We start from the raw sequence: 24,987 nt of genomic DNA, 5'->3' as shown, positions 1-24,987 counted from the left end.
CCCTTAAGTGCACAAGGAGATCACAGTCAGTCTGGGGCTGGTTGCTCACTTGCTCCCCAGGTCCCCAATAAGACTCCCCACTGGCACAGCTATAGGGTCCAGATCGCAGCCTAGCTGGCAAGCTAACCTCCAGTACCCTCTCTGTCCCACCGGTGTTTCATGTCCCTGCCCAGGCAGCTGACACACCACACACACTTTGAGATAAGTATTTATACAACTTCACAGACACTCCTGGGAAAGGCTGACACAGATTCTCCAGCTGTGCCCCTTTACCCAGACTATACAGTAGTAATTTCTGGCACCACCAGCTAATACGTATCAGCTACCCAAAAGCCCTTAAAAGGGTGTTTAATTATTACTGTGCAATATTATTATCCAATTAGTAAGTGTGACTAATCAGTCTAAGGCTTATTGGAAGGACTTATTACAGGATCACTTATAAGCATGCAATGTACTCTAGAGCTTACTTATCTCTACATAAACCAGCCACAGGTAAAGGTTTTTAAAATATTTAATAATAAATAATTAAAACACAAGACAATATTACTACACCACAGAGACACTCAAGAGTTCAGAGATCACACAGAAACTTAAAACAATGCAGTAGGAAAGTTCTGATATAACAGAAGAACACCTAGTCTAACTTTCTTCTAAGTTCCTAGCTATTACTACAAGAAAACATACTTCTAAGATACTACTTTTATAAAGAGAGCACAAGGGAGTCCTGAGAGTTGGATATCAAGATCAAAATGCTTACAGTCTCTCTCTGAACAATAGTTTTTAAACTCACTAACAAACATCTCTGCTGGGCCCTCCCAGATTACATAATTTTGACACTTAGGTTTTCCCAGTATGCTCATTACATCAGTTTGACACTTAGTCTGGAGTTCCCAGGCCAACAGGCCACACTATCCAGTAAGCTAACACCTGCTCAGGAAACTACAACAATAAAAGACATTTCACATGTACACTCTAATAATTATTCCTTAAGTTAAAACAATAGAAAGAATGTGTTCCATTAGCCTCTTCAGCACCACTATTTAGATCAAAAGATATACAAGACATAATTTTGACTTCAAAGAACATTTGAAATGCTTGGCTTAGTTTTCGTTACAGCAGATGGCAATGTTGCTGCAATCTTGAAGTTCACATTTTACAGTGTTTTCTTTCATTTAAGAACACAAGCCTGTATTTTACATTTATATTTACAAATGATAGAATTATGTATCAAATTCTATTTGACTAGGCTGGCAGCCTTCGCCAATCTTCCCCCAACCTTCACAAGCCCAACAGAGCATTCCTAGACTTGGAGAAAGCATATGATAAGGTCCCAAGAAAGGTGATTTGGGCAGTCCTTCAATGGTTTAAAGACCCAGAAACACTGATAGAATTACTGTAGACTATGTACAATGGAGAGATGGCAATGGTTGTTGTGACACCCCAACCCCATGTAGAAAATGAGAAAAAAGGGGGTCATAATGATGATGATGATGATGACTTCAAATATGGAGTTCTTAAGTTTTAGCCATGATTCAGTAATACACAGTACACCTTTGGCTATCAGAAAGCCTAACTCTTCAGCAAGTCACACCTCAAGTCTATAATTCATTGAAACTATGATTCTTTCTCCTCAACCCAAGCTTTAACTGCAGATACCTTATTTATAACACTGTATCCATAAAATACAGTTTCTCTTATTCTTTCAGCTTTTGATAATACAATTAACCCAGTAAATAGCAAAGTTTAATTTGACAGGTATAGGAACTGACAGACCATACATCAAGAAATGGGTAGCACTTCTCTAATCAAGAGCTGTTGTGTAAGTATTTAACTAACTGATTATAAAAAGAGACTGAAATCTTTTGAAAGATCTGCTTTCAAAATCTTTTGGAAAGTCCACTGCTGAAGATCTGGTTGATCGAATTAATGATTACATTAAACCCAATGGGTTGTAAGAAAACTGAAAAAAAATTAAATATGATAAGCAAAGTAAAAGATACCTTTTAGCTCAGTGATATGTCATATAAATTACTGACAAATTGAAGGAAATAATATGGTACTTGACAGTGTTATAGTAGAAATACAGAGGTAAGAAGAAAGGACAGGAGTAATAGGAAAAGAACATGGACTAAGGGTCAGCTCCAATGGCATGGAGGGGTAAAGTGCTGACTACAGCCCAGGCAACCCTATTCAATAGCAGCTTGGGGGCTTGATGCAGCTGACAAAGGAGATGGGTATGCCCATTCTGGGAGAAGGGGAAGGAGCTGGTCACAGTCTGTGGCAGACTTTCTGAGAGAGGAGGCATGCCAGTGACTTGCAAGTGACATGTGGATCACTAAGCTACAAATTGCCAGTTGCATTCATTTGGCAAGTGAGCTGAAACATGTACTTGTATAGCAGAAAGAGTTGGAAACCCCACACACACCATTCTAATGGATACTGCATGCTCGCACATCCATGGGCTGGATTAGACTAAAATAAATGTCCTCATTACCAGGGTACCAGCGAGGACAAAAGAACTCTCATGGCTGTTTAAATGCTGCACCCACCCCCGACAGCTGTATTTGAGCTCACATCACAGTGTGGAGACCTGATGGTTGACAGGGACTGGAGCAAAAGCATAAAGAATAAAAAAAGAACAGCATCTATGGTACTAAATAGTCCCCAGAATTCACGAAGCTCCATGGAAGAATAAGACTATTCTTGTACGGAGTGGTTCGTGTCCATTTAGAATAGCAGCTCGCCTTACATATGCATAAATGTGCGCTGATATTTAATCTTAAGTGAACATGAACCAGGAGTGAGCACAGGGGGTGTGTGTCAGCAGTGCCTGCACATGTAACATGCCCCTTAACTCAGAAAGTGCCGTACGGCACTTTGTGACACAGGTGTCAAGTTATATAATATTAGACCCTGGCTCTAATATTATATAGTAAATGAGTGTCCTTAGACACTGAAATGTAACTAGCTAACATTTCAGTGTCCGTGGACACTGAAAAAAAAAGACACAAACACCTAGAAGGCAGCACCCTTCAAGTGCACACCCCAAAATGTATGCACTCTTGCCCCACATGCATGGAAGCAGTAGGGCAAGAGGAAAGCAATAAAAATAAAACAAAAAATTTTTTTTTCATCAAATAAATCTGAAATTTAAGCAGTGCGCAGTTTGTTTGCATGGCACGCTGCTATACTTAGCCTGGCTGAAATCCTGAAAATGATAGACAAGTGCTACTGTGATAGAAAATGTCATCAAGCTGCTGTAGCATAATGATACTGCCATGGTATAGCATGTAAAACATGCCCAGTTTGAATCCCCCCTCTGCCAAATTATTTAATAAACTTTTAAGGAATTTGAATTTTAGATGTCAATTATATGGCTCACATATAGCACAGTAGGGGTGGAATATGTAAAATATAAATGTAAAAAATAATTTATAAATTTAATAAAAAAATAGATTTAAGCAATACTTTGCTAGTGTAACCATTGCTTACCTGCTTTCAGCTCTGCTTACCTGATGTAAGCATTGCTATGCAGATTTGCGGGGAGCTAAGCAAAGTTCAGCATATTAAAACTGGCCAATCAAGAAAAAGTGCTGGAAAACTGCCCTATTTAAACCTCACAGGTGGGAATACAGCCATAACCATATTGGATTGCTCACAGCAGAACCAAAATGTCTGGCATTGGTGAAGGTGTTCACTTCTGAGTGCAACATTGGGGGCATCCAGAAGTCCAGGGTCATGGTTGGGCTCCTAGTAAAAAAACATGATGGCAGGCTACTGCAGGGCCAGTACCAGGGCTCACAGTACAAAGTGGAGGCCTGAAACCAGCTTACACACAATATCATCAGTGCCACTGGCATATCCCAGACTGGTGAGTAGGTACGTCACCACCATAATGACCTGAAACAGAAGAGTGGTACACTCTTGGACCAATGGATCCAAGAAGCCTGAGTGCAGGATGTCCCACCTGTCTGTATTTATGCAGTCTTATGTACCTCTAACTAAGTATGGAAAAAGTTCAACTTGTGAGTGTGCAGGTGTGATTAATGTGTGATGTCTCCCCATACAGCTGCTGCAGAGAGGTCCCAGAATGTTGAGGCTCATGCCCAGCGACGGGCCTGGCTGCATCGGCAGTATGGTGAGTACAGAATACCCCCTACTATTAGCAGTAGGAAATCAAAATTATAGTAATGGTAGTACCACCTGTATATATATATATACATATATATATATATATATATATATATATATATATATATATATATATATATATATATATATATATACATTTTGCGGTAAAACTCACAAATAAATGCCTGTGTCAGGCTGCCAGTGTTACAATGGAATATTCCCAGCTTCTGTGTAATACAGATGTCAGTCGCAAACAAGGTACAATATGCAGGAGTAGAATATTACAGTAGAATATTAGAATATGTATGAGTGTGTCTGAGTGAACCTGCCAAGAAAGTGCCATGTCAGGGCTACTGTAACAGTTAGAAATGAAACGCATTCCCCTGTGCAGATCATGCAGGAATAGTAATTGTGGATTTTTGAGTTGTACACAGATATGTATGCCAAAACTAATAAAGTTGATCCCAAACACTGGTGTGTGTCATCTCACTTGTACCTGAAAAATAGAAATGTGTATGTCCTGCAGAATGCATTAACTGCTTGTCTGCAAACTTTAGAATGGGCATGTCAAATAACTGAAAAAAGCAACAATACATATTGCCATCAGAATGTGTTTTACTTGTTTGTCTGCCAGCAGTGTCTTGTGTTAACCTTTCAATTTCAGCTGTATGTAGCTGTGAATGTACTGAAAAATGTATAAGGCTAACAGCTGCAGACTTAAAACCTACACTGTGTACTCAGGAATCTAAATAGCAGTATGTAGTTGTAAAATAGTCAAATGTGCAATCCAACTAATGTGCACGTTTCACAAACAGTGACACCAATGTCTGTTGTGTATGCATAATGTGTACTGAAAATCGGAAAAAAATAATGCAACATGTCATAATAAAAGTACTGTGCACAAAAATATGTACTAGACAGAAATGTCACAAACAGCACACAATACCTGCCCAGTAGCTCCGTCTGATAAGGACTAGGCCTATAGCTCAATTTTGCACAGACACCACGGTTCGAATCCAGGGACCACCACTAACATCTCACTGTCTGTTTCTACAGTTGTAAACTGCAATCTGAATAGAATAAGTAATGTACTGCAACACATAACATTTTTCATACAGGGTACATAGGTAAAGAAATCTGAATAGAAATAGTAGTATGATGTGTATAACTATGAAAGGTGTATAATTGCTGTGTTGATCAGCCCCTGTCCTACAAATAGATGCAAGCTAGACAGCCACACTCTGCAGTCTGGCCCAGACAAGCCCCTCAAGTGTCACGCTGTCACGGATAGTTTCCCCAGTTGCCAAGAAACCTGCACACAGAGAATGTTACAGTAGATTATGTGAAAGGCACTACACACACTCTAGGGCCTGCAACTAATATGTGAATCTGAAATATGTGTAGAAACAGCAATGTAATGTGCACACAGTTCATCTGCACAGGGCCCACTGGTAAAGAAATTGGTATAGAAACAGGTCTGATGTGTATAATTAAAATAAGGGTACAATTGCTCTGTTGATATCTACAGCTGTTGGTGTGCTGTAGCAGCCCCATGGCCCAGGTAGAGTATATGTGTGGTCAGAATGTACAGTAGTAAATAGTAGTGTACTGACAAATATACTTGATAGCAGTTGTCAATTGAATCTGTTCCCTTTCCCCACCACTCACCTGATCCAATAATCACAATGAAACCAACATGGGTATGTTCCTAAACAAACCTCTACTGTTGGGATCATTGTTTCATTTGGTTTATCATTGTTTAAATTGTAAACAAACAAAACGTGGAGAACACAGACCATAAAACTGGTAACTAATAACTAAAAAAATGGTCTGGATGCACCAGAAAGCAATAAATAATTTATTCCACAGATAAATACAAGCTCTTTCACCCAGCCTTGGTGCTGGACTTTTTCAAGTAAAAATGCCCAGCACTATGGCCGGGTGAAAGAGCTTGTATTTATCTGTGGAATAAATTATTTATTGCTTTCCGGTACATCCAGACCATTTTTTCAGTTATTGTTTAAATTGTGTATATACTAATATTCCCTGGTGAATAATCATTTTATTGCCTGCCTGACATACCACTAACTGCATGCTGTGGCAACCCCGAATGCCATTCCATATATGCATGGGTTCTATTTGCTATATACTATTATAATTGCACTGTTTTGGGTAAATGGGAATATCCATGCATGCTATTTTTCCTAATGTAATGTGTTGTGCATGACTAACCAATATTTATTGTTAACTTCCACACCATAGCACATATGGGAAGGCAGATCCCAGCGGATCCACCTCTCCACCCCCCACCTGGCCGCGGCACCGGGTCCCAGCACATCTGGGACCCAACTCAGACCTCCCTCATCTGCTGGTCCTGCACCACCCTCGGGTGGAACCGCTGCAGGGATGGGGCTCAACCCCCTCCCTGCAAGCGGGCGTGGTGAGGACGTTGTCACCCGGGACGATGTCTGTGGCATGGTATGCAGTGTCCTCCAGACAGAGCTGGATGACTACCTGCGCCAGGTGGAGAGCAGGCTGGCATAGCTAGAGGGGCAGGTGGCCCCTCCAGCCCAGCCCCCAGCACAGCCACCTTTGGGGCTATGAAGGAGTACTGGTGACTGCCATCAGGTGGGGACATCAGTGCCTCCACTATCATCTGGGGGGCTCATGAGCCTCAGATTCCCAACCACCCTCCCCATCAAGGTGTTTACCCACCCATGTGTCATACACTGCCCCTGTCTGCTGTCTTGTCTGTCTTGTCAGTCTGCAAATGCAACCTCTCCTACCAAACCTCCCTCATCACACTTACCAATAATCCTTCCTTAACATCCCACTATCACCTTAAAAAAAGGGCATCTGTCCCAAAAAAAAAATCACATCCCATACATAGCTCTGTATTTTGCCCAGAGACATGTACCCATCACACAATCCAACCCTACCTATCACCTGTATTGTAAGATGCCCACACACCTCCCTGTAGGGTGTGAGGCTCCAAATTCTAAATTGCCCACACTGAAAGTAGCTGTTGCTGCCAAGAAAATGCATAGCTATGGTCCTTTCCTACACCCGTCCTGCACATACCTACTTGTTTCTCCCCCTGCTTGCCACAATTTCACTACTTTCCTATCTCCCTTTTTCCTTTTCTTTATTTGAAATTAGCACAGGTTTAAGTGGCCATAAGCGAGAGTAAGCTGAGCTCAGCTCACGTACACTAAGCTAAGCTCAAGTAAACATTGCTTAGCTCCACACAAACCTGCACAAACCCACTTACAACAGCTTTAAAGTGCCTTAATCACTCTGTCTCCAACAGCCCCTGTTCTGCCCAGCAACAAATCAATCCACCCTTGCAAGTCTCAAACCCAGGCCCTTTCACACTATAGCCAAAGTGATTTACCACTAAGCCATTTCACATGCGAACAAATCTGATGTTTTCTCAAACATCTCATCCAGCACAGTCATTCAACAGTTGTAGAAATGAATTTGTATATGTAGATGTGTATATATATATATATATATATATATATATATATATATATATATATATATATATATATATATATATATATATGAGAAAAACAAAACCGAATAAGACTAGGAAGAAATAAACTTATACTACTGAAAACTTCCGAACTGTTAAAAACAAAAACAGAATTCCAATGAATAGACGCTGAGCCAGAACTGTTATTTGCTGAGCTTTGTTACTTTATTGGTAACAATCGAACTTCATCAGAGCAAAATGTAATGCATTTGCAATACTCTGCAAGCTTTAAATAGTCTAAATGGTGTAAAAAATACTTCACTATGATTGGTAGATATTCTACGCCAATGCAGTAGTATTTGGACTAATGAGAGACACTGCTATAAAACAAAGGTTTTATCTGCTAACATCCTGCCACTATGTGGCGTGCTTTAACTTTTAGTTGTACCACTTTAATGCACATTTAATGTTGAGATTCTCATTGAGCCCTGGTGGGGTATCTGCTTCAAGGAGGAGTTGCCTTCTTAATTCCTTCAGCTCCAGTAGTGTGTTGCAATCTCCAAAAAACTGCTGGACCTGTTCTACCACAAGAAATTTAAAACAGGTGAAGCCATTGCAGCTGGTGGCATGTCTGCTTAATGCATTGTAACTGTCATTATGCCTGATGGCTGCAAGGTGTTCCTTCACCCTGTCTGAGAGCTTTCTAATTGTTTTCCCAATGTAGAAGGAAAAACACTGGTTGCAGTAGGCTGCATAGACTACAAAAGTTGAGTGGAAGTCGTGCTGGGCTTTGAACTGCACCGTGATGTTGCAGTGTTGAAAAGTGTAGGATGTGCCTGAGTGTATGAAAGGGCAGACTACACAATGCTTGCAAGGTCCCATACCTTTGGGGTTTTGTGGGTTAGCAGGCTCATGGGGGTCTGCGCCATTCCTGAGTATGGGGGTCTCTTTCCTTTCAAAGGTTTGTTTAAGAGTTCTGGTCTTCTTGTATGAGAAGACAGGCTCATTACCCACTATCTGATGGGTGTTGTGGTCCTCTTATTATGTTCCAGTTTTTGCCAATGATATCCCTAATGGGTTGCATATCTCGGCTGATGGGGATGGGGAAACTACAGTTTCTGTTATTGGGTTCAGTAGTTCTGGTGGTCACCTGGGGGGTGAAGCCATGAGTAAGGATGGGTGGGTGTCTGTCTGATCTGTGGGAGGCCACTTCTTGAAACACATCCTCTACTAGTTGTTTGGGGTAATGTCGGCGGATGAACATTTCTGAAAGGAATTGGCTTTCCTTGAGGAAGGTATCATCGTCAGAGATGATCCTGGAGAGGCGGATGTACTGCCCTTTGAGCACATTCTTCTTCATAAAGAAGGGGTGCTGACTATTGAAATCCAGGAAGTTGTTCCTGTAAGTGTTCTTCCGGTACACATTGGAGGTAAGGCTGCCAGTGCTGGGGTCAATGGTTAACTGAGTATCAAGGAAGGAGATGTGGGTCCCTCGTCCTGAGACTACAAAGTCTAGGTATGGGATGCTGTTTGTGAGTCGTAAGGAAGGTGTCCAGCTCGGTGTTGTCACCCTCCCACACGAAAAAAATATCGTCAATAAAACGATATAAGTGGGCTTTGTGGAAGCCTTGTATATGGGTCAAGGTCTCCTTCTCCCATGTGCTGAGGACTAGGTTGGCAAAAGAGGGGGCCATTTTATATATATATATATATATATATATACATATATGTTTATAGATATATATATATATATATATATATATTTATATATATATGTATATATATATATATATATATATATATATATATATATATGTATATATATATATATATATATATATATATATAAACAAAAAAATGTATGACCAAAGGCACTGTTAATGGGGGTGAAGGGGCTCAAAGTAAGTACCTCTTGTAATTATTGATATCATCCCCTCCTCCACAGCTGACCAGATCTGCCTTGCAACACAATAATCAAAACTTGCAAGTCTCATACCCAGAACTCTACACAACAAAGCCACAACAAGTTAGCAGTAATCCATCTCAGCTGTACGATGTCAGGATGCTATCAATAACATATCATGCAGAACAGTCTGTGTACCATATGGAATGTGCAATGTGGAAGCAGTAAACATTCCAATGATACATGCACACACACACACACACACACACACACACACACACACATGTATATATATATATATATATATATATATATATATATATATATATATATATATATATATATACACACACACACACACACACACACACACACATATATAGATATGTATATACACATACATATACATATATTACTACTTATAGATATGTATAAGAAGATATATATTTAGAGGGTGTGCAGCATATGAAACAGCCAGTATTCCTACAGTTGCCACCTTTTAAAATGGCCAGTGTTTGATTCTTTCATACAAAAGACAATTATTACATGAAACATATACCCACAGACAAGTCAAAGGATATGACACCACATACAAGTCTGCATACATAGAAATGTTTATTTGTGCATTACTTCAGTTGTATGTGCCATTTCATATAGCAGTTAGGTGTATGACATACATAATAACTGAGTAATGCAACTCTCAAACAAAACATTTGATACAGTAATCTGAAAGCATAACATATGTTGCTGCCCAGGCTAAGGCCTTCAAGTAGTGCAACAGTAAAGAAACACTGGCCTGGAAGATAAGAATCAATCAACAGTAAATAATTACAGATGTAGTTTGGCAGCCTCCAATTACACTCTGTACTCAACCACTAGGGAGAAAAGAATTAAGTTGTCACAATGAAAATGTATCTGTTACATAACAATGCTTAACTTAAAACATCACTATCACATTGACAAACAGAACTGTCTGTAAGACAGTACGCACTAGCCTACCACTGTTCCCATGGTGAAATGTATAAAAATGTACAGCCATATACCTTCATGTGTCTTACTACTGATATCTCTCACATGTAACAGCCTAGGTTAAAAACGGTGCATACCCCTCCTTCATAGAATGACTTACAAGGGCATATAACAGTGTTACATATACTGACCTCTGGACCGTACAAGGTCACACACGTTTTGTCCAGCTGTAGCCCTCATATATATGGACCCTACCCCACAATTTGTGTGGAAGTCCACTAGATCACTGGAATGATAGCAGGAATGCCAGCATGAAATAATGATAGGCCACTACTTAACAACCTCTTACTGCATGGCATCTGGGCAAAGTCTGGTATATAGGTGGAGGACAAAGGCTGGAACACATGGCCATATTTGTAATATTGATGTTATTCACTGTGAATGTTGCTGGTGTTGCAGGATTGGTTGCAACACACCCTTACTTAGGAATATGAAGTCAGAAACACAAATGGATGTAGCCATGTACTGATAGCACTCAACAGAGAGAATGCCACTGATATATCAGAGACAAGACCTGTGTGGTGAACAGACTAAACATAACAGCCAATCCTCTGGCCATCATATGGATAGGCCCACAGTTGAGAGCTATGCAGGCAATTCCATGCAAAACTAGCATGTACACACAAACCCTGTATTCAATGCATATAACAACAATACTTACACTGTCTGTATGTCTGGAACCTTATACAAATATGTAGTTGGCCTGTGTCTGCAAGTCCTGTTGTAAGAGTTATTGCTACCTGCTCTCTGTAACACTGCTGCCCACACACAGGAAGGATGTCTTCCATACAGGAAAGGTAAAGAAACAATGCCCACATGATGTAGTAATTTACAGTAGTGGGTTGGCATGATAGTGGTAATTGGAAGTACTACACAGCTGGCTGCATGCAATTAGCAAGTGGTGAACACTAATTGGTGCGGAGGCCATCACCTGATCATGAGTATCACCTACAAAATCCATACTGCAACCTATTCAAAGCAGCTCAATCCCTGCAGTGGGGAGAGAGAGTGAGAGTGAGAGAGAGAGAGACAGAGAGAGAGAGAGAGAGAGAGAGTGAGAGAGAGTGAGTGAGTGAAAGAGAGAGTGAGAGTGAGAGTGAAAGAGAGAGAGAGAGAGTGAAAGAGAGTGAGAGAGAGAGAGTGAGAGTGTGTGTGAGAGAGAGTGATTGTGAGAGTAGAGAGAGAGAGAGAGAGAGAGACAGAAAATTCAAACTACAAAACAAAAGTATATAAAACAAGGGACACATAAAGTGTACCTAGAAGAGAGAACAATATTACAACATGTATGTGAAACATATATGCATGTAATTGAATGTAGTACTTGGTATGTAATAATGGGATATATGATGTGGAAAGACTTATATATGCCATCAAGATTTGTTGTAATGACGTCCTGCTGACCAACTGCTATGGACATAGCATCTGGCCCTGTTGGCAGTGGGCTATACCTGTCAACTGTGCAGATCAAAACTGAATGACAAGATGTAAGCCATCATAGCGTGTGTTCTGTACCTCAAGACATGTATATTAGTGTGGCAAATTGCTGGAGGTGGAAGTAATGAAGTTATGATAGACACATGAGTTTCAGGCCCCACCACCTGCAGGACAGTCATGTTAACATGAAATGTATCATGCACAAACGTCATAGGTTTGTAATAGGCTTACCTGCAATCTGTCCCTGTATATACCCCCCTAATGTTAGGCTGTGTCCATATGCGACACCCTTCTGTTTTGTAGCAAGGCAGAACAGTGCAGCTGTGGAGGAAGGAGAGCTAGAAAGTGTGGACCTAATGTTTGAATGCACTCCATATCTATCTATATATATATATATATATATATATATATATATATATATATATATATATATATATATATACATACACACACACACACACACACACATATATATATATATATATATATATATGTGTGTGTGTATGTCTACATATGTACAAGCACAAACACACACACACACACACACATATATAAATAAATACATTTACCCTACTGTTGAATGACTGTGCTGCACGATATGTTTGAGAAAACATCACACATATCTATACACACACACATATATATATATATATATATATATATATATATATATATATATATATATATATATACAGTAGTAAGCGGGTGCGAAATGGACAGTTATGTCTGGTGTGAAATCCATGTTGGGAACACATTGTCCTTGTTTGTGAAGTTGAGATTGGTATGTTGGGGAAGGATAGTAGGTATATTTGGGGAGGTAAGTTGGGTTGGAAGACAGACAAGACAGCATACAGGGGTGGTATATGACACATGTGGTTGGTAAACACCTTGGATGGGGATTGGTGTTTGGAAAGTGGAAGCCCATGAGCCCCCAAATGGAAACAGTGGGACCAAGGTCCTCACCCATGGGCAGTCACAACTGCATCTTCACGGATCTGAAGGTGCCTGAGCTGGGGGCTGAGCAGGAGGAGCATGCGGACCCTGCAATTGTGTACCAAGGGCCTCAAGGTGGTGTAGCACATCCTCCAAGTCTCTGTGGAGCACCCTATGCACCATACCCTGGACCTGACTTCAGGTGACAGGATCCTGTCTGTGTATGCTCCCTGAAGGTAGTGCAGGACCAGCAGACGATGAGGTCCTGGGGTGGGTTCCAGATATGCTGTGTCTTGGTAACATGGCCAGATGAGGTGAGAGAGGTGGTTCTGCTGGTAACAGGCTTCCCAAACACGCTATTGTGTCACAGTTATAGAACATATGTGGGTAGTAATAGTCCACACCAGCCAGGATTACTTCTAACAGCATGCATAGATAGCCCCATTAACAAAAAAACACCAGATTTGGAGCAGTCACATAGCAAACAGAACACATGCATATGTAGAACCATAGTGGCCCTTACAATGGCATGCAGGTGACATTGTTAGCAACAGGCCACCAATGATAGTGTTTCAACATGGAACATGACTATAAACATATTGCACTATTTGTCGTACAATATGATATATGTCCTGACAGTAGGTTTGCTGTAGACATACCCACTGAGTTGTGTGTTCAGATTATTGTTGCAGATATGGTGGGGGGGCAGAGATGTCAACTGACAACTATTATATCCTTGCAGTGTGAAGTCTTCAGACCTTTTTTCCTCCCTATGTCTTTCAGGTACCATGTCTCGGGAGTGGCTGCCAGTTTATTCCCCCCCAGGAAAATGATGTGATAATCAACTACCTTGTGCAGCACCACCACACCCTCTTTGGCCAGACAGCCTATGATCTGCAGGAGAGGACCGCCCTGTGGAATGAGCTCATCCACAGGGTAAACAATGTCAGCCTGCATAACCACAGTTATGAGCAGGTCCGACATTGGTGCAATGACCTCATCCGCCATGCCCATCAGCATGCTGCTGCAATTAGGAGGGACCAGCTAGCCATGGGGGGGTCATGCCATCCAGCCCCCCCAACACATGCTGAGGAGCTCCTTGCCAGCCTCGGGGCACCTGCCCACCAGCAAAGCCAAGACCCAGCTGATAACATTGTGGAGGTGGGAGCTACCAACACAATGGATGAGGAGCGTGCAGGTAAGGCCACAGGGCACATCAGTAGACCAGTGTTGCATATCCACCTACATCTGTAAAGTTTAATCATGCATATATGAGATAAAATATATATAGTCTGTTGCTACATTGTAGTAATGGACAGATGCGCATAATCTGTAGTATTGTTAGTTTGTACTGTTGATGTACTGAAATGCTGCTCCCACCCTGTAGCAATGTCACAGGTGTGGCTACTGACATCACATCTCTCACACAACTATGTAGGTTCCTCTGGTATACCTCTGGGGCAACAGCCTGTAGCTGGTGACTGTGGTGTTGTTTGTTCAGGTTTGCCAATACACCGGCCATGTTATGGGCATGGTATTTGCCATGCACACATTTAACACACCTGCCCATAATGCATGCTGTACATGTTCACTTATTGTTGCTGTTAACTGCACTGCATCACAGTGGTCACCATGGTGGCATATCTGAAGGGTATGTAGGAGCCCTGAAATATAACTAACAACCTGTCATTGCAAGATGTGTGCACAGAGATGAACATAATAGTGGGACAAATGGCCTACAGTAGGAACATGTCTGAAACATCACCCTTATACAATGCTACAACAGTGCATATACCACTATTACAATGGCAACTGTTACAGATCTACACAATGGCATATCACAATACCACAGTCCACAACCCTTTCAACCTGTAATGTGGTCCTAACATGAGCAATGAATGTGTAATATGGAATCCTATGTTAGGACAGCAAATATGGGGAATACATACCTTAACAAACACTGGAAGCATATGTGTGCACACACTCCAAAAATCATGTTGTGGAAGCAGCTTTTGAGGTACTGACAGCATTCACTCTTCATGAGTATGCACCTTCCATCAAGTACAGGTCCTCAATGTCACACCAAGAAATGATCTGCTGTCCAAGACATATGTCCATCACATTTGCCCACTCACCTGCAACAGAGGCAGCCATGGCTTGCACACATCTTACAAGCCATGGAATGGATTCCATACCCAAAAGGTAGCATGCAGGAGTGGGACATGTAGCTTTACCTCACCATTGCATATACCATAGCAAACAGTGCAGACAGTCATGTATGTGAAGAGGAAGTATGGGACAACATTAATGTAGAAAATAAACAGATGGCCATCCAAGACAGATGACGACACATTGCAAACTGGTCATGGAGGCTACCTAGAAACATGCCACAACACTGAGGGAGTTGCAGGAAAGTCTAGCAAGTACTGGCTGTGCAGTACCTGTGTCAACAATCACTTGGACTCTACATAGGTGTGGTCTATGATTTAGGGTAATCAGATGGGACAGTTGTTCCACAGGAAACATCAGCCAGGGCTCTCTACAGGTAGCATATGCATAACATCAAAATTCCCCGAAAGGCATGTGTTGCAATGTGTAATGGTGTACCAAGAGAAAGTTTGAAACCTACAGACAGTATCAATTAAGATACATGTGCTGCACACACAACACCTCACTCCACCTCAGGCCCACCATCACCATCTGTACCTTGCTGGTGCCAGTATACACCTGTATGTTTGCCGTTCATTAGCAGGGACTAGGTCATTACATATGGTGTTCTAAATTTGGGACACTGCAAAATGACACTCATGTGTGCCCCATAGTTGTCAAGCATCTGCAAAAAGGCTGAGGATGGGGAGGGGTGTCATCCTGAAATACAACAGTGAACTGAAGCAGACATTCAAAGCTTGCTAAGAATGGCTGTATCTGCACACAGTCAAGGTCATGAATTGTGGCAGACATAACCCTGACTCCACAGAAATAGTGAAGGCACTGTGTGACCTGCAAGGGCTGTGCACATGAGTTGGCCTTGCAATCTTGCAGAGTTGGGAGACATTTGTAGGGCAGAGTGACCAAATACTGGCAAGTGCAGATGGGCCATGCTAGTATACCCCTATTAGGAATAATGACTGCTGTAGTACACTTAACAGTTGATGCAACAAACCATCATGTTACAGGTGTGCACACTTATGCACCCACATACTGTATGCATCTCAATCAGCATCTGCAAAACTAACACATTTGTTTGATACTGCATTTGATTGCACAGGTCATATGTCACATATCAGGTTCATGTAATGTTAACATATGCAGTAGTGTGGCCCCATGGCATATCAGGGAATAGGGTGCCATGTAAATAAGGGTGTGTACACTTTTCATAGCCACAGTAAGTTTTGAAGGTTGTCAGTGTAATTGTATTTTATTGCTCATACATGCACCGCTGATGATGAGATCTGCAAATCAGACATCAAGCATTCACTATTGACACCTGTCCACATATCATCCCAGGTATTTGTCGGACAAACACATAGGGGCTGTGAGAAGCAGAGCAAACATAACTGACACACATATACACATTCAGCAATAGTGTGTACACCTGTGAGGTATGGTGCACAGTACATGCCAGGGTGCTGAACAGGTGCAGAGCAATACTGTGTACATGGGCGCAGTGTGTCCCAGGGGAAGGGGCATCACCTACTAATGCAACTCATGCATCACAGAGATCTATAATGTTGGTAACAGGAATTGACTATAACTGCAGTGCATGCTGTGTGTTGAGTGCCATATGCCATGCATGTTGACAGATGGGTAATGAGAGATCTGCGTATAATATCTTTGTGCAACCTCACCTGTAAGTGTGTGTGTGTGTGTGTGTGTGTGTGTGTGTGTGTGTGTGTGTGTGTGTGTGTGTGTGTGTGGGTGTGTGTACAGTTAAGCAATGATGTACAGGTCTTAAAGTGCGTTTCTTGTTTTCCCCTCACAGGTGGCAAGGTGGGTCAGGTTTCCTCCTGCAGGCAAACTGATGTTAGTGTCCATACAGACTCTGACAATGATGATAGATGTGGTGAGGCACAGGCAGGGTTGTCAGGGGCTGAAGCTGTGCCATTGTTTGACATCCCACTGTTAACCAGTTCATCCCTACACACAGTCACGTGGCCTATACATACCCCATCATCAGTGGCCATAGATGAAGGACAGTTGGAGGGAGGTGGCATGGGACAGGACAGTGTGGTGACTATGGCAAGTGTGTCTGGACACATCAGCCATAACCAGATGCCCAGCGAGGTACCACACAGGCAAATGTACAGGGGTGCTCACAGGAGGGCTGCTGGTCATCATGCCCCTGGTAGAAGTGCCCCAGCTGGTGTCACCAGATTCATGTTTCAGGCCATCATGGAGGCACAGGCACATATGGAACATTATACCAGACAGGGTCTGAGGCTGCAGAGGGCTACTCATTATGCTGTTATTGACAACATCTGTGATCTTGCAGATGCCTACCATTATTTTGCAGAGGTCCTGGATAGATGGTTGGGTAAGATGGTGAGAATCCTTGACCGTGCAATGTCTGTGCTTGAGCATAAGGTGGGAGTAGTGTGATGGCCAAGTGGATGTAGGTCAGCAACACCAACAGGTGAAGGTCGACGTGGACATGCAACAAGTCAGAGCCGCTCCCGTAGTGGCAGTACCAGCACCAGCACTGCGGGGGGGCACTGTCCACACCACAACATAGCAGACCACTGCACGTGGCCCTGGCCGGTCCCAAGAGGGACCCGAATCCAGCGGACATATATTATCATCAGGGGAGAGTACCATATCTTGGCTTGCACCTGGTAGTGCCCGTGGAACCCCTGGCAGGCACAATTCTTGTGTCTGTGGCCAGAGATGGTGAACTGCACACCCTGTCAAGTACAGTCTGCAGCTGTCCGACAAACCCTGGTATAGGGTAGCCACATGGCAGAACTGTGTACATGCATACACACACATCACCAACACAGCTAGGGCAATCCCGTACCTACACACACCACATATGCACAGCCCAATTAATAATGAAAACCCCTAACACACACACAAATGATGTCAAACAAATGGCACAGCCTAGGTTTCTGCCAAACCCACAGCACACCCTGTGCATATGATGATACCTATGCCACATCCCTGTCGTCCATAACATCGATGCAGGGCAGGCTAATATGGTTCTGATGTACAGGGTGACTGTATTAAGGTATTCCAATGTAATGCTGTGTAACATGTTTTCAGCACTAAAGTTTAATGCTTACATGTCAGGATCTGTAGCTGTCCAGCCATGATGCATTATAGCTGTTATTAACACTGAGTGATTGTGGTCCCCATAATGTATTCCGTTTGTGTTGTTGGTGTCTATGTGTTAGCAGGAAGCTGGTCTGCTGTTGTTTCCTACAAGGGTATGGCACTGTGGTGACACCTTGACTGTGCCATATCCTGGGTACAGCTGAACACAAGTCACAGGACTGTATAACAGTTACTGCATGTACCACATGCCTGATAGGTCTGATGGGTGTATACAGGTGAGTGCAGGTTACTTGTTAAGTGAAGAACATCACCAGGCCTTCTATAGTATGGTAATGGGGGATGTACTGGTTGTTTATGAACAATGCATGGTGTGACATACTGTCATATATACACTGACAAACACATAACAGTCATACACACATCTGAGAGACCTGGGTTTATCAGTGCTAACTACCTTGTGATTGTGGTCTCCATAATGTATTCCATTTGTGTTGTAGGTGTTTATGTGTCAGCGGGAAGTTGGTCTGCTGTTGTTTCCTACAAGGGTATGGTACTGTGGTGACATCTTGACTGTGCCATATCCTGGGTACAGCTGAACACAAGTCACAGGACTGTATAACAGTTACTGCATGTGCCACATGCCTGATAGGTCTGAGGGGTGTATACAGGTGAGTGCAGGTTACTTGTTAAGTGAAGAACATCACCAGGCCTTGTATAGTATGGTAATGGGAGATGTACTGGTTGTTTATGAACAATACATGGTGTGACATACTGTCATATACACACTGACAAACACATAACAGTCATACACACATCTGAGAGACCTGGGTTTATCAGTGCTAACTACCTTGTCAGTGTGTCTATTCTGTTACAGATAAGTTGCACACAGCACATGCATCATTGGGCTGGATAGTGTAATCAGTTACCTGTATGGTTGATGGTGACAGTGATCCCCATACAGTGGACCTTGAGACATGTACTGGGGGTACCATGGTGTAAAGACAGTATACCCAGCACCCACACCCACATTGGATACTGTACTCACTGAAACCAATGATAATACTCTGACATACCCACAATCACACATTGACCAGGACTGCAATACAGCCTCTTGTCTATCCCAAGAGTGCTACTACAGGGATATGCATCTATTGCATATGCCACAGGGATAGTAGGGTGATGCTTTGTCATGGCCCTCCTACGGTCAGCAACATCACTAGCCCTTATACTGTATGGCAAGGTGTATTGTATTAGGAGAATGTGGCCTCGGAATGCTATATCCTACAAATATACACACTTGCACACATACACATGCTTGGCAGGACTCAGATGGTAACCTATGCCTATCTATCCATTTGTACAACAGTGTTGTGCTGGTACAACAAGCTGCATGTAGCCCATAGGGTGAAGAGTGTAACAAGGTACATGCAATGTCCATTACAGCACCAGCCATATCTAACTATGGCAATGGGGGTGTAGTGGGTATGAAGGCCCTCAGGGTATTATTAACTACAGGTTTACAAATACACAGACACTGTTATTCTCAGTAATGCACACTGACACATTTGTCAGTACTGGGGTCCATAGGTGCAAGTGTTCCTAGGTGTGTACCAGGATATTGTCCATGGAGAGATGAGAAGAGTAGGGGATGTGGGTACAGTGGTATCATGTCATCTGCCATTTGTCAGCAGGCCATCTATCAACTGATGCCACATGAGTGATCCTCAGGGTGAGAGTTAAATGCAACATCCAATCATCTGGTTGCCTCTTGCAGAGGGCCAGTGAGGTGCTCCAACTGACATACATAACATGGTCAGTGTCTGTCTTGGAGACCTGTACCCAAGCATGCTCTGTTGACTGTGGTATTGTAGTTGAGACATCCATGGCATGTGGTGCATACAGGGTGGGGATTTTTAGCTGTAGCATTCATAACACAGCTGGGTAGATATGTCATTGTCAGTCAAGCATAGATTGCCTGTAATTAGCCAAGATGGATACCTGATATCTGCACATCTGTACAGAAGACAGACAGACATCAGCTAGACAAGTGGTTATGCATTAGGATGAATGTTTTGACAGACAGACGTCTGACACTGATAGGTATGCCATTACTACATGACAGCAGCCCTCAAGAACATGTCCTATACACTCAGTAGTCTACAGTGAATATCCTCATGACATGAGTGTTGTAGCAGCCATATGTACTCAGGTGTCCCAGACAGTAGACTCACACACCTTGCTACTATAATGACAGCACATAGACACATGTTATGTACATGGAATTAAATACACTTATTAAAGATAAGATATTAAGATTATTAAAGATGTCATTACCCTGCTATTTTATCAGACTGGAATGTGATCACTGGTTACCGGGGCTGACCCATGCTTAGCAGATTTTGGCATTGCTGCAATATACATGCTAAGAAGATTTCTGCACTGGTAAGCAAAGCTGAAATGGTTTGAGCGCCTATACATTTAACCGTACATTAGCACTGCTTACCATCGGGCAAGCCCACACAAACCCACTTAAAGCTGCTCAAAACTGCCTTAACCACTCTGTATCCAACAGTCCTTGTTCTGCCTAGCAACAAAATAAACAGCCCTCACATGTCTTGAATTCAGGACCCTGTACACTATAGTCAGAGCAGTTAATCACTAAGTCATCACAGCTTTAAAGACATTTGTTGTTTTTTCCAATATATCTGTCAGTACACATACTGAATAGTAGTGAACAACTGCTTTGACTTCTACAATTGTGTAGTACTTGTTAGTGGACATATTGTTGAATCAGTATGTTGTTATATCTATATAAACACATATCAGATAAATATGGCGGGATACGTCTGGGAAGGTAAATACAACAATCATGTGTACACATAACAAGGCTAAGGATATATATATATATATATATATATATATATATATATATATATATATATACATATGTAGATATATATATACATGTACATGCACATATATATTTATGTATGTATTTATATACATCTGTATATTGCGTTTTATACATATGGTCATATATAGATCTATCTGTAGATATATATATATATATATATATCTATATATATCTATATATATATATATATATATATCTATATATATATATATATATATATATATATATATATATATATATATGTATCTATATATATATATATATATATGTATATATATATATATATATATATATATATATATATATATATATATATATGCATATATTATATACACACACACACACACACACACACACATATATATATATAACATATGTCCATAACATGTAGTGGAGTCATACCTCAGCACCAATAGTCACAAGTCTTAGTGCAAGGGGATGTCATGTAAGTATTGCAGGTATAAATGTAGAATGTTGCTACTGTAACAGGGGTTGTCTTAACAGAAATGTGTGGGAAGTCACATCTGATATTGACATGTACGCCATCAGTTACTGACAGACATCATAAGATCATCATAGTGCAGTACCACAGATATCACAGTAATGATCCTGTGGAATACAGCAGAGATATGACCAATAAATGTGGACAGTCTGACACACTCTGGTCAGTCCAGAGGTATGCACAGAACCCCTTAGTGCAAGACGTGTGGACCAAGCCTGACAAAGTGTATGTTTACAGCCATGCAAATGGGGATATCACGAAAATACTGGAATAGATGTCCTGACACGTAATAACTGGAGTAGCAGAGGTGGCAAGCCCACATACTACCCACTAGTTAGTGACATATATCTGTACAGCATCCCACTGATTTGTCAGAAATACACAACAGTTATGGTGGCCCAGCAACAGTACATCTAACAAATAACTGGACATAACATCACACTGGGTAAATACACTGAGCTGCTAGGTATGTCACAAAGCATTGTGCAAACTACAGGCAGACTGCCACAACACTGGCCTACATTTCTTATGGGGGAATACACATGTACTTGCAAATATAGCAGGCTCTGCAGGCATGTAACAGCATGGAGTAACAGACACCTGTGTGAAAGTGCATACCCACAACCAATCTGAACACAGCCACAGTCACATATGGTAAACATACTTAATATTACAGTATATGGACTGTGTGAACAACACCAACCTTATATGTGCCACTCACACACTAACCCTACATATACTGGGCCAATACACAGTGTATTCCAATGCTTGGCTGTGGTATGGGACATGTGTATGTCTGGCTCTACAAACATGTACGCCGATAGGGTACCATACACTGGAGCAGCATGCAACATCAGATAGAAAAGGACCAAGAACAATGAGATCTGCCACAGTCTGTACACAGGCCAAGGTACATATTCACAATACACACTCTGTCAACAATCACCAGCACTCGAAACTCTCCTTAGCATGGAGAACATCGATATCTGTGCAGTAACAGAAACCTGGTTCAGGACTCCCGAGAGCACCCCAGCACTACCAGGTTATACCTCATACCATGCTTTTCGGCCCCAAAACTTGGACCGAACCACAAAAGGAGGGGGAGTATCGATATTCATCAAAGATACCCACACCTCTAGGTTGGTGGCAAAGCACGAAGCATCAGAGACTATCCATGTGCAACTAACAGTGGGTAAAACTGCCTTCCAGTTTATAGCCTGCTACAGACCACCCTCCCAAACCCAGGAACCCCACTCGGCCTTCCTGAGAACACTGGAAAATATGAAGGGCTCTCCGAACACCATTATATTGGGCGACTTCAACTACCCAAACATAGATTGGGAGCATTACTCTAGCTCCAACACCCTTGCCCAAAGGTTCCTAGAATTCATAAACTCAAATGCTATGGAACAACTTGTTACCACTCCCACAAGAGGGAAAACATACTGGACCTGATCATCACCAACATGGGGACTCTATGCTCCAGACCAGAAGTGTATCCCTCACTGGTAAGATCAGACCATAAACTGATCTCACTGGATATTCACATCCCGACCCCACCCCTGCCCAGAAAACCACAGTGAAAAACTTCTCTAAAGCAAATTTCACACTCCTCAAAACTGAGGTGGAATCCTTCAAAGCCCCCGGGCCTGTGGAAAATACGGCCCAGACCGCAGAATCCTTTATAAATGCATTCTATGAACACCTTCAGGAATGCATGGATCATGCAATCCCAAATAAAACCAAGACCCAATCCTCCAAAGGCAGGCGACCTGTCTGGTGGACCCCAGCCATAAACAAACTATACAATAGAAGGAGGAAGCTACTACATGATAGAGCAAAATCTCAAAAGGGGAAGGCATCTCTGATCAGTATTAGCAAAAACTAAGGGCACTCATAAAATCGTCAAAGGCCAGCTTCAGAGAAAAATTGCACAGGACACTAAGGATAATCACAAGGCTTTCTTTAGTTATGTTAGGAACCTGGGTGGGAATTCCCAGATATGCTCAGAATTAGTCCAAAATTACAAAAAATACACTGATCCCACAGACATTGCCAACATCCTAGCTGACAGGTTCAGTGCAAACTTCTCCCCTCCCCACCAAAGGGCAAATATCTATCCCAGCAGAGTGCTGCCCCGACATCTCAGATGCTCAGGTGGGAGCCGCCTCTCAAAGCAAAAAACACAGCATCAATGGGACCAGACGGTGTCCCAGGCTGCGTCCTACATGAACTCCAAGAAGAGCTAAACCCAAACATAAAACTACCGTTCAATCTCAGCCTTACTACAGGATATGTACCTAAAGAGTGGCGTACAGCAACAGTGGTCCCTCTCCACAAAGGTGGTGCCTCAACGGACCCTGGAAACTATCGCCCCATAAGCCTGACTAGCTTGGTCTGCAAAGATATGGAAAGGATCATCATGGACCTCATAAATAAAGATATTGGGGACCTACAGACACTGGATCCTACCCAGTTTGGCTTTGTTAAGGCAGATCCTGCCTCTTAAACCTGGTTGACTTTTTTGAAACAGTCACCAAGGCCATTGACGAAGGGAAGGTGGTCCACACAGCCTATCTGGACCTCGCAAAAGCCTTCGATACAATACCCCACTCAGGCATTATAGATAAGCTCACCAGCTTAAATATAAACCCTATGTCACTAGATGGGTTGCAAACTGGCTCAAGGACAGAACCCACATGGTTAGAATTGCTGGAGCCATGTCAGACTCCAAACCAGTTACAAGTGGCGTCCCACAAGGCTCAGTCCTGGGACCTCTCTTGTTTGGTATATATTTCTCGGAGGTACAGGCCAACACGGAAGGACTGTGGCTGACCAAGTTCGCAGATGACTGCAAACTGGCCATAATCGACTCTCCAGCCGACACAAGCATCCTCCAAAGGGCCTCATAGAAACAGACAACTGGTGCCAGAGCCATGGCCTCAAGCTAAACGCCAAAAAGTGTATAGTCATCCCCTTTGGCAAAAACAAAGTGCCCACAAATTACCACATAGGTGGTAATCCATTAAGTACAGAAGAAGTCATTAGGGACCTGGGGACCCAAGTTGATAGCAATCTCTCATTTGACAACCACGTGGCCAAAGTGGTTAGAAAAACATTTTATATAGCCCACCTAATCATGAAGGGATTCACATCTAGATTAGGGGAGGTCATCGTGCCTCTTTACTCATCCTCATCAGGCCCATAATCGAGTACAATGCCCCTTTTGGGATGTACCTTACCAAACACCTGCAGCAACTGAAAAGACCCCAAAAGTACCTCACCAAGAGGATCAAAGGGCTCAAACAGATGCCATATGCTGCCCGGTTAAAGAAACTCCAGCTCTACTCAGTGGCATACCGCCTGCTCAGAGGTGACCTGTGCCTGACGTA

This window comes from Protopterus annectens, chromosome 10.part0 (assembly GCF_019279795.1).
Source record: "Protopterus annectens isolate FY-2018-M chromosome 10.part0, PAN1.0, whole genome shotgun sequence".
Lineage (NCBI taxonomy): Eukaryota > Metazoa > Chordata > Ceratodontiformes > Protopteridae > Protopterus > Protopterus annectens.
The sequence above is the reverse complement of the archived record's forward strand: the minus strand, read 5'-3'. Positions refer to the sequence as shown.